We start from the raw sequence: 10,539 nt of genomic DNA, 5'->3' as shown, positions 1-10,539 counted from the left end.
CCTGAAAGTTGTGATGCACTGGAGACTAGCGTGCATCAGTGGGGTCATTGTGCCTTACCCCATGCAATGCTGAAACCAATGGACAGCCAGAATATTGGTGGTGGATTCAGGATCGGACAGGACTAGTGGTTTGCAGCCCATGACGTTTTTAACACCATCGATGCTGATGGTATTCCCATCCTGGTGCTGACCCTGATTTATTCCCATTGTTCATGATGAGCTCAGCTCGTCATGAGTGTACGAGAGGTGTACCTCATGACGAGCTGAGCTCGTCATGAGCATCGAAGGTGTTAACTTCATCTGATCTCTATCAGACAGTTTAAAAAGACAGAGCAAATCAAGACTTCTCAACGGGGTAAGCACTGCCATACAAGACTAGAAGGAATGGTGGCTTTACCATTATTGGAGGAGCTCGTATACTCGATGGAATATGAGTCTAACGCACCCATGGACAAGCTGATCATTGGAGTTCTCAGCGACAAGGGAGTAGCCAGAAAAGGGAAGTAGCCCGATTTTGAACAGTACCTCTAATGGCTCAGAGAGTGTGAAACCTGCTAACCTGACCCTACTTAGCAGAGTTACAATCACTCGTTCAACCATCTGCTCCCTTACTCACCTTCTCAACCACCTATATACTCTATCATCCTGGCATGTATTTATTCTTTAATACATATTCACCATTTTACCCAGCATCTATCCATCCATTGACCCTCCCATTCATTCTTTCACCATGACATCTCTTCACCCTTCATCCATCCATCCATCCATCCATTTACCTACCAATCTATCATCAATACCAGTGGAGGCTGGTGACATTTGAAATTGGTGAGGCGAAAAAGTATTGTCGTACTGCACTGCGGCGACAGAGCGTAGCGAACGAGCCCGAACAACCTAAGTTTTGAAAAAAGAGTGGACAAATGGTGCAATTTTAAGCACATTTGAGGAAGCAGGAAGTTTAATAAAGCAGTATGATTTAGTATTTATTATTTAGGAAATTGCCAATTTTTATGAGCTAAAGAGGACGATCTTCGCATATGCCGATGTTATCATTTACCCATATTAATTTTTGAACAGACTGATACACTTGTAATGGTTTTAACTATACAATAAATACATTCATTGACTGTGCAGTGCTGTACATCAATATGATGACACTATTTCCTTACATTAGTGTTCTGTTTTCATGCAAGAAACACCATTTTAAAAAGGAAAGTGCAGAAAATATGAATGCATTTCAAATAGTACTCTGTGTAAACAATTCCTGCATATAACAGCAAAGGCTTCCCATGTTATTGTTTCCCAAAATTCTCAGTAGAAAAGCCATCTCAAGTCGTCAACAGAGGCTCCCAAGTTATCAGGTATGAGCAGATTAATAAACCCTGATAAATGGAAGGGGCCAGGGCGCTCATGCAATGGATTCACCTGCACTAATGGACTCAGTGGATCTGCGCAGTCAAATAAACTGAGGTGCTAAGAGTGGTTTAAAGCAACACACAACATTCAGGAAAGCATGCATTTCTGTCCAGACCTCAGGCTACTTTGACTTTTTATCAATTTTTCTGAGGTCTGGCCTGATAACTTTAGCTGGCAGCCTGGCTCTTGCAGGTAATAGTACATACATACAGAGAGGAGCTATTACTACTGGTCAGTTCAAACAAGGCTCGTGACTCCATGTAAGTTTTATCGAAACACAGAAAATAGGTTTAAAGATCAAAACAACTAGCTGCAAAAAAGCACGGAAAAGTGAATACTGTAAAGCCACATAGCGTATTTTAAAAGGAAACAAATACCTCCGGCCTAGCGCGACGCTCAGAGACCCATGGAATCCTGCACTCCTCCAGCAACACCAGCAGCAGTGGTCTTCTTTCTGAAGAGACTCCGATAGAGGCAACACCCTCTCCATCAGGCAGTGCAAGGTGCAGGCTGCACCTTCACAGGACAAGCAGCTCCGCAATCTAAACAGATGCAGCTGCGAGGTAAACATGCACAGAGGCGATCCTGCAACCCAGGGGTAGCTGCACACATAGATAGGTCAGTGAAAAGCTGCTGTTGTGAGACACAATAGCCTTTTTAACTATCTCCGGGTTCCTTTGAGCACTAATCTCGGACCACCTGCATGAGCTGCCTGGTTGCTAACAATTTGACCAGGACCCCGCCCTCCCACAATCAAGGCGCAGCACATTATTACGTAATTTCTTATAACCTTTATCACTGCGCCCGCACATCACCGTACCCAGGCCAGAACCTAAATTCACGGGAGCAATATCACACCAGGCAGTTGTTTTCTATAATTCACAATAAATATATAAATTCAGCGACTTGCATATATTTTTTTTTTAATGGGACCCTTAAGATGTTACATTCAGCATGAAACACAAGGCCAGGGGAGCAGATCTTTTGTTCCCTAAAAACCCCCCGAGGTTGTAGGGAAATGTACTGTTGTGGGCCAGCTGTCTGCTACTTTGTGGTGTAAACAGGGCACCTGAGAGGTATAGTAGGGTCAAAATACAGGGTACATGTTATATATTCGTATACACAAAAGAAATGGATGGGTGAATTAATGTATGTTTGGCTAGATGAACTGATGGTGTGGATGGATGGGTATGTGGGTACGTAGGTTGGTGACTGGACGCGTGGATGTATGATTAGAGGTATTGAAATGGATGGGTGACTGAATGGATGCCAGAGTGGAGGAATTGATGGTTGGTTGTATGGATGAACGAGCGGGTAAATACATGGGTGGATGGACGGTTGGATGGGAATAGGGACGGACTTGTGAATGATTGGGTGGATGTATGCATAGATGGGTGAAAGAATGGGTGGATGAATGCATGCATGCCCACAGGACGGATCGATTTGTATCCCTGAATATAGCGGTTTCCTTTTCACTGGTTCTGTTCAGTGCACCTCATTCTGTCTTTGCTGTGATACACATTGCCCATCTCGGCCAGCATGCTCATTTTTATGCGAAACTTTTAAAAATCGTTTCACACACTACTTTTAAGGAAGGCAAGCTAAATAAAGGGTGTTGGTTTCTGAAATATAATTACATTGTACATTCACAAACTATAAATACGTCTTGGTGAGGTATTCGTTCCTCTGCCCAGCCCCCACCTCCACCCCCTCAGGTTCAGGCTCGACAGAGAAAGAGCACAGGTCGAGGAAAGAGCGCGGCACTTGCACTTTTCATGCTAAGGCTTTTAATAATACTTTAAAAGTATTATTTAGCGAGCATTGAAAAGAGTATATTTAATGAAAATCTATTAGCCTCGCATCCTGTACACAAATTCCGGGCGGAGGGGTCGAAGATAAACCGCACACAAAGGGTCTGAAGTTAGGTTTCTAAATAACCCAGCAAGGACTCCCGCCTTCAGATGTGTCAAGAGGCCTGTACAGTCGCAGCTTGGTCGCAGTACTCGCGGGGGGGGGGGTGGGGGGGGGGAGGGGGAATCCGGAGAGAAGGCGCGCGGGGTGGGGGCCGAGAGCCGAGGGAGAATAACATGTATAAAACTTACCGGACCGCCTCCGCCTTCAAACAGGAACAGCAGCACTGGAGTGGTAACCCCTCAGCTAATCCTGGCGCTGGGATTTGGCTTGGGGCACAGGTTTCTCTTCGCCCGCCGCCTGCCCATTAGGAGACTGAGGGGCTCCTAATGGGCATGCGCAAGGCAGTGCAAACACAGGTGCGCATGGCTGGGCACGGTCGGAAAATTCGCTCACCTTCCCCACTCATGCGCACTTGTGCTGCTGCCTGTCCCTGGCTGGTCTGACAATCATGTCAGTCAACATGACGCCGGACTGCCCACGCCCTTCAGACTCTGAAGGGGGTGGGCGCTCTGACGTCATGCTGACTGACATAATTTTCAGTTCTCCCTCAGCATCTTTGAACTTAAGTAAACTGAGTCCATTCACTTAAGTGCAGAGACGCCGAGGGAGCTGAGTTTGTAGGCGGGCGGGGGGGCAACGCCCCCATGCCCCAATGGACGCACAACGCCTGATCAATACCTCTCTCCATCCATCTTTCCCATTCATCTATGTATACATCTGCCCATCCTTCTACTAATCCATCCGTCTAGCCATCCTTCCTTTCACCCTATCTTCCACCTATCCATTCTTCCATATATTCATTCACCCAACTATCCATCTGCCCACCCTTCCTTTCACATTTTCATTCACCCACACTGCCATTTATTCCATCTCCTATCATCTAACTGTCTCCTATGCATCCATCCTTCTATACAAGCATATATTGAACCATGCTTCCATCCATCCATCTATTCACTCTTCAGTCTATCCATCAATGTATCCTTTCACCTATCCATTAAGCATGGGCGAATTTTGCGAATCTCGCGTTCGCGAATTTTGCGGATTTGCGAACTCGCAATCCGCAAAATCCGCGAATTCTCGCGAATTTGCGGATTTTTTTTTTTTGTGTTTGCGCGGGTTTCTGCCAGTTCGCGAGGGTTTTTTACAATGTCGCAAATTGCGAACTTACCTGTCGGGTCGCAAGTTTCGCGAACTTGTTGTTTCTACGTGTCCAGCCTGTTTGGGACACTCTTCTTCATCACTGCCACTCTCTGTCACCACTGCCACTCTCTGACTACTCATGCCACCCTCTGGCCCACCCATGCCACCCTCTGTTTCATCACAGCACCCTCTGGTTGTCCAGTCAGTGTACATTATTGTGGCAACGCAAGCACACCTTCCCTGCCTCAAGTGACCTGAATTAATTTGGGGCTGATTAATGTGTCACAGAATATTTTTTTAGCTGGCACCTGCTTCCTTAGTGCTTCCTGATTAGTGATCTTTTGCACTTGCTAAGTGCTTTCATTGTTGCAAAATTAGTTACAACACCTGCCCTGCCCCAACTGACAATAATGAATTAGGGGCTGATTAATGGATTTGAACTTCCAGCCTGGCTCCTGCTTGTCTCCCTTAGCTGTAATTCAGGACCTTTGTGGCATATGTGTAACTATTCTGAGGTTCAGAGCAGGGTCACATAATAGTTTCAACTGGCAACTGAACTCTGGAGGGGCCCCTCAGGAAGCACTACAGGAAATGGCTACTAATGATGAGCCTGAACTTTTGAACCTGGTAAGTAGTTACTTTCAGTTTTGCTAAGATCGTATTTCTGCAATTTTGCACTTATTCGCGGGGCGCGAACTCACGCGAACAGTGCGAACAGTGCGAGCAAAATCCGCTGCTCGCGGATTTGCGGATTTTGCGGGAGATTCGCAAATCTCGCGGATTGCGAATTTACCGAAAATCCGCAAAATCCGCGAGCGAAACGGATTTTCCGCCCATGCTTACTATCCATCCTTTTGTCTTTCAATCCTTCTGCTTCTTCTCTGATGGGTCCATCCATCCATGAATCAGTCTATCCATCCATTAATCCATCTGATACATCCATCCAAAAAACCCTGCCAAGTAACTCATAGTAGCAACTAATATAAACTGCTCAGACACTGCGATAAAAGACAGGGTAAAATCACTGTTCTGGTCACTCACGCACAACAGCAAAGGGCTTCCCACTCCGGTCAAACCAGCATCCTCCTAATCAAGCACTCCTTCTCTGTGTAACGTGCTAGCTGTTCCACACTGCGCTTTAGTGCTATGCAAGAGTTTTAACCCCTTCACTGCGGCGGCTATTCCGCCGCAGTGCTAAGGGGGCGGGGCGGCCGCGTGGCGGGCGCATGCTGCTGATGGAACCGCTCCGTCACCAGCCACGGTTGCGCTGTGCTCATGACGGAGCGGTTCCGTCACGGCCCCGCCTGCTCAATAGAAAGTTCAGCGCAGGCGCGGAACCCGCGCCGCGCAGGCGTTCCGAGCGGCCGTGACGGAACCACTCCGTCATCAGCACAGCGCGACCGCGGCTGATGACGGAGTGGTTCCGTCACCAGCAGGGGAGGGGTTAAAGAGCTATACGAATGCAATTACAATTATATATATCTTTTTTATGTTATTTGCCCCAATATTACCTTAGACAAATTCTTTAAGACATTTCAGACATTTTGAATGTTGCATATATGTCCTGAAACTGAAAGTGAACTTGCCTCATGTCTGCCATATAAAGAGGACCAGAGCTCTTGCTAAATACAATTAAAAATACTGTTAGTAGGTACTACCCTACAAGAAGACTTATTATAAGCCATATAAGCCACTGCCATTAAGATAACAAGGAATAATCCAAGGAAATAGTCTAAAGCTGGAAAAACAAATCCTTTGAAAAAAAAATCCGCGGCTTATCCACAAGGCAGTCCTTAATTTGATTAGGTGGTTGCACATGATGATCACAGGCACTGATCCTTGGGGACCTCGACTTATCATTGATCATTAGACTTTAGCCCAGAACAAGAGAGTAAAAGATAGAAAAGAGAGTGTTGCAAAATAGGCTCCGCATTGAATACACCCAGATTTTATTTCTTTATCGATCAACCGGTTTTGGAGTTTTTACTGTTGATGATTCTCCCTGACAGTAATCACTTGGTAAATGGACTTTACATATTTACCACTGGTGGCCACCTTTTAAGATAAAACCACTGCAACATAGCTTGGGAAATGGGGACTTGGTTGGTTACACAAGAGCACATGCCCACGCATGTGCTGAAATGTGTGGGCTGCGCTTGGGAAACTACCTTTGTGCTAAGCCCGATAACTGTGTACAGATTGCCTGGTGCAGAGGGGATTCTGCAGGGTTGAATATTGACCTGGGATAGACCGGATCACTGACAGAATATCGAGGAGCAAAATATCGACCTGCCAAAATAGCGTGGAGAAAATATCGAATGCAGATAAGTACAAAAATATTGATTCCAAAATATTGTTGTGAATAATATAGTTTGTTAAAATATCCAATTTTTTAAATGTTTTAAATGTTATGTAAAATAAATACAATATAAAGTATAATTAACTAAAACATACTTGAAAATACTTAGATAACTTTAAAATTATTAAATAATTAATGTATTTATATATTCAATATTTTTTGTGTAGGACAGCGGGAGGGTAAAACTTACTTTTCCCACTCCAGAGAGTGCAACAGTAGGGAAAGCATTGGATAGCGGGAGGGTAAAAATGACTAGTACCACTCCAGTGAGTGCAACAGTCGGGAAAGCATTGGATAGCGGGAGGGTAAAAATTACTATTCTCACTCCTGTGAGCCCTTGACGGTTCTACGGCGGCTTTCTCTACCACCCCTGAACTTTCTCTAATGATGAGGGATATAAATCCCGAAACCTGGGCCATGTCTCGGGTCTAGCGATGATGGAATTTTCAAGAACATACTTGCACCAACCATGGTGATATACTTTGAACTTTTTCTCAGTTCTTTGTGCTACTCTCACTACAAATACCAAGATGCAGAGGGGCAATCCGGGGGAGAGGCCAGCAGAGTTGCGCCCATCTTTGTTTCTGATTTAAGGGCTCCTGCGAGCCCCCAAAGCTGACGAGCTTTTTGGAGACGCACCTGCGCGCCTAGCAGGCAACAAAACCCTTGACGGTTCTACGCGTCTTTCTCTACCTCCCCTGAACTTTCTCTACTGATGAGGGATATAAATCCCGAAACCCGGGCCATATCTCGGATCTAGAGATGATGGAATTTTCAAGAACATACTTGCACCAACCATGGTGATATACTTAGAATTTTTTCTCAGTTCTTTGTGCTACTCTCACTACAAATACCAAGATGCAGAGGGGCGATCCGGTGGAGAGGCCAGCAGAGTCGCGCCCATCTTTGTTTCTGATTTAAGGGCTCCTGCGAGCCCCCGAAGCTGACGAGGTTTTTGGAGATGTACCAGCGCGCCTAGCAGGCAACGAAGCCCTTGACGGTTCTACGGCGGCTTTCTCTACCACCCCTGAACTTTCTTTACTGATGAGGGATATAAATCCCGAAACCCGGGCCATGTCTCAGGTCTAGAGATGATGGAATTTTCAAGAACATACTTGCACCAACCATGGTGATATACTTTGATCTTTTTCTCAGTTTTTTGTGATCCGGTGGAGAGGCTAGCAGAGTCGCCCATCTTTGTTTCTGGTAAAAATGAATAGTCCCATCCAGTGAGTACAACAGTAGGGAAAGCGTTGGATAGCGGGAGGGTAAAAATTACTATTCTCACTCCTGTGAGTGCAACAGTAAGGAAGGCGTTGGATACCGTAGGGGTAAAAATTACTATTCCCACTCCAGAGAGTGCAACAGTAGGGACAGCCTTGGATAGCAGGGGAGTAAAAATTACTATTCCCACTCCAGAGAGTGCAACAGAAGAGAAAGCTTTGGACAGCATAGGGGTAAAAATTACTATTCCCACTCCAGTGAGTGCAATAGTAGGGACAGCGTTGGATAGCGTAGGGGTAAAAATTACTATTCCCACTCCAGAGAGTGCAACAGTAGGGAAAGCCTTGGATAGCAGGAGGGTAAAAATTACTATTCCCACTCCAGAGAGTGCAACAGAAGAGAAAGCTTTGGACAGCATAGGGGTAAAAATTACTATTCCCACTCCAGTGAGTGCCACAGTAGGGACAGCGTTGGATAGCATAGGAGTAAAAATTACTATTCCCACTCCAATGAGTGAAACAGTAGGGAAGGTAATGATTTAATATTTAAAGAAAAATGTAATAATTATCAATGCCAATAACAAATTAATTTAAAGTATTTACCAATTACAAAATATTTAACCATTAATTAATTATAAATACCAATAAATATGATCTATTAAACATTAATTACCTATTAATAATTAACAACCAATTATTTTTCAATACCAAAAAATTAATAAATAATAAAAACATTACACATTAATAATTAATTAACAGTAAATTAATTATCAATACACAAAAATAATTTCAATAATTACTTAATTACAATTAAATTTCTTCCCACCCTATTCCCCTATAAACCCACAACCCGCTCTGAATAATGAATTAATTCAATTAACGTAATTATCATTAAATAAAAATTAATTTCCAATTAATAAAAATTAATTACCAATCAATAATTCATTAACAATAAATTAATTATCAATACCAATAAATAAAAATAAATATTTACTTAGTTACAATTAAATTACTTCCTACCCTATTCCCCCATAAACCCACAACCCGCTACGGAATAAATTACACAAAAAATTAAATAACATACAATTCATTATTTAAAAAATTCTAACATACATTACGAAAATAATACATACTTTAAACACATATACTAACACTTAAAACACTATAAAAAATGTCGATATTTTTAACTACTATATTATGACTGCCAATATAACTAACTTTGATATTATTAAAATCGATATTTCTTACCTGAATTTCGATATTCTGCACCACTATATTTTTGCAATTCGATACTCTGTCCATTCTATATTAAAAACTCGATATTCTGTCCAGTCGATATTTTTTTTCTCGATATTGGGACTGTTCACCATTATGCATCAAGGGGGAAATCTGCCTCAGAGTGCAGTTTTTGCACCCTTAGACCTATAAATTCCTGTGAGGTATGAAACTAGGGTGAAGCATGTGCACCTAGTTTGGCTACACAGGTCCCGAAATCAAACATATACACTTTATAGGTCATTCAGAATGTTCGTATTTCTTTGGCTTAGCTAAGAATCAGAGCCAAAGCCCTTTGTCATCCTGATGGGCCAAGTTAATTACTCTGCTCAGCAAAGGGAACAAAGGTCTCCCCACACAAAAAGAGTAATTAACAGTGCTTCCCTCAGCTCCTTAGGAGGAAAGAGTGAGGAAGAAAATCCTCATCTGTTAACTAGCTGTCACTCTATACCAATGCTGGGACACCCCCAGGTCCAATCAACAAAGGATGAAGCCCAGACAACCAGAGTCAATACACAAAGGGGCTCCTCTTTGAAGTTTCCGTGGGAAAGGCCCTTGCACTGATGTCAGCTATGGGCGGAGCTGAGGCTCCCAGAACAGATGTGACCTCCCATGAGATCTGGCCCTTCTACTTCTATTATTACACTGTATGTCTTATATAGTCTGTAAGCACTATTTTATTTAATGAGTTTCTCCTACTGCAGGTATTAAATGTTTTCCTGCAACATGCAGCGTGCCAAACCCACTTTCACTTTCCAAGAAGCCCGGGGCAATGGTGGCCACTTCTTTGAAGTGAAATAGTTCTCGCATTTACATGAGTTTGAGCTATTGCCATTGTAAATGACTAGGGGCCAGATGTAGGTAATCCTAATTTACTGATTTTAAAATACCGAATTTTACCGATTCGGTATTTTAGAATCAGTAAATGCTATGTAGGAAAAAAATTGGTAAGTATTACCGAATCGGTTCGATTCGGTATTTACCGATTTCGGTAATTCCCATTCATTCATATGGGCCTGGAGGCCCATAGGAATGAATGGGATTTACCGAATCGGTAAATACCGATTCGGTAATGGGGGAACACATTCAAGGGTGGCAGTGTGTCACATTGACACCCTGTTGCACCCCTGAATTGTGCATGTGTGCAAATGTGGCACATTGGACTTTTGGAAAAGCACAAAAATGCTTTTCCAAAGGTTTTCGATATTTACCATC

The sequence above is a fragment of the Lissotriton vulgaris genome, unplaced genomic scaffold (genome assembly GCF_964263255.1).
Source record: "Lissotriton vulgaris unplaced genomic scaffold, aLisVul1.2 SCAFFOLD_2205, whole genome shotgun sequence".
In the NCBI taxonomy this organism is placed as follows: domain Eukaryota; kingdom Metazoa; phylum Chordata; class Amphibia; order Caudata; family Salamandridae; genus Lissotriton; species Lissotriton vulgaris.
This window is presented reverse-complemented; position numbering follows the sequence as displayed.